Consider the following 2432-nt stretch of genomic DNA (forward strand, 5'->3'; position numbering starts at 1 on the left):
AGAGAGAGAGAGAGAGAGAGAGAGAGAGAGAGAGAGAGATCAATCTTCATATATTCAACGAGGAAATAGTACATCATCTGAGACATATGAATGACCGTAACCCCATATCCCATATACAGAGTACATGTACAAGAACACACAGCGTTCAGTACATGATGTTCATTGTTCGCACAATCTATGTATTCTAGTGCAACTTTGGAGAATGAGATTTCATTGACGGTCTTTGCAATATTCTTATTCAAACAAGGCTTAAGTGTTGATCAATTTTGCTGAGAATACAATGAAAATGGAAGAGTTATCGATACTCGTGATCAGGGGTCCATAGGGTTTTGTTTGAATAACTTTTTTACTTTAGTGATTCTTTTGCTTATGGGAAAGTATGCAACTTTTTACTTGATATTTTAAATTTATAGAGCACTTTGGCACATATACTCATTCTGAATGGCAAACGTCCTTGGTTCGTGGGATTGTTAGCTTGTATAGACTGGTTTAAGCTTTGAACACTTCCGGATAATTGTGCCAGTGCAAATGAGACATTTTTTCACCTGCTTAAGAAGCAGTTTCGCAAAAATCCATATGATTGTACCAAATGAAAAAAATAACAATTATAATTCAAACTAGACTCTTGTTGCAAAAGCAACAAAAAGGTCTTCCGTTCTGATATACATGTATCAATTTATCTATAAGACATAGATTCACTCATATAGAAAAAAATAATGGATATGATTAATACTGTGAATGAAATATCCAGACGTTACTAACATGTTAAACAACAATGAGAATGAAAAAAAAATTTGAAGTACTTTTTTCGACAACAGGAAGTAACGCCGAACCAAACAAAACATGTTAAAGATTTCATAAGTAAATCTTTCCTAAAAGTTGGTTGTTCACGTCTCTGCCAAATCTGAGATCTCGTTGAAACAAAGATTTTTGTCTCGGGGCCGGAGACAGAAGAACGGAAGCGATTAATGAAAATAAAAGCTGTTTTGTTTTGCACATTTGCCTAGTGTACATCACTGAATATCAGGCTAGATAAAACACCCAAGAAAGTCAGTTAAATTTGTTCAAAACATGATTTGTTTGAACCCTTCCGGTGAGAACCGGTTTACAAAATAAAACCCGTTAAACACATCTTCATGCAATTAAATGTATATCTTTCATAAATGTTTCGTGTCTTAATCACTTATAGTGACTAAAATAATGCTAGTATTAAATTTATTTAGTAAAAAGGAAAGCTTCTTAAAATATTTGAGATATCTCATCGGAAATAGAAATGTTTGCATCTTTTACATTGTATAAATGACATATATAAGATTTTATATTGATATATTCAATTAATTCAAAATATCAAAAAGAGGTAAAAAAATAATTTTTGAAGAGCTACCGGTGACGACCAGAAGTTACACCGAACAAAACAAAATAGTGTTAACACATCTACATACAATGGTCTATCATCCCACAAAGTTTGGTTGTTAAAGTCATTTTTTAGATGTCGAGGAGTCAAGATTTTTGTTTCGGGACAAGAAACGGACAAACGGAAGTGCTAAGTGAAAATGAAAGTTAGTATTTCTTGAACATTACACAACTGTATTTTACTGCTTATTAATTGAACAAAATTATCAAAGAAAAACAGTTAAACCTTTAAACAACATGATTTGTTTGAACTCTTCTGGGTGGACTGGAAGTGACGGTTGACACAATGAAAGTAGTTGAATACATTTTCTATCAAATGTCTATTATCCATATAAGTTTCGTGTCTTGGTCACTTACAGTTTCTGAGATCTTGAGGCTACAACATTTGTTTTAAAAAAGGCTACTTGAGATATTTGAGATATATCACCGGAAGTGGAATTTTATTGTTTATATATAACATCGGATAGATGACATATGCAAGAATTTAAACTTAGATTTCCATTCTATGTAAAAAAAAAAACCAAAAAACAAATGAAGTAAAAATAAATTTGAAGTGCTTTTGGTGATGACCGTAAGTTACGCCGAACAAAACAAAATAGTGTTAACACAATTACATACATAGGTCTATCATCTTACGAAGTGTGGTTGTTCAAGTCATTACCGTTTTTGAGATCTCAAGGAGTCAAGGTTTATTGTCTCGGGACAAGAAACGGACAATGGAAATGCTAACTAAATACAAAAGTAAGTTTTTCATAAACATTAAACAACAGTTCTACATTGCCAATTGTGTCTAAAACTTTTAAACAAAAACAGCTAAACTTATAAAGAACTTGAACTCTTCCGGTGTGGACCGGAAATGACGGTTGACAAAATAAAAGTGGTTAAACAAATCTTCTATCAAATGTCTATCATCGATGTAAGTTTCGTTTCTGGGATCTCCAGGCGAAAACATTTGTTTAAAAGAAGACTACTTGAGATATTGGAGATATATCACCAGAAGTAGATTTTCTTGTTTATTG

This window comes from Crassostrea angulata, chromosome 7 (genome assembly GCF_025612915.1).
Source record: "Crassostrea angulata isolate pt1a10 chromosome 7, ASM2561291v2, whole genome shotgun sequence".
Classification (NCBI taxonomy): domain Eukaryota; kingdom Metazoa; phylum Mollusca; class Bivalvia; order Ostreida; family Ostreidae; genus Magallana; species Magallana angulata.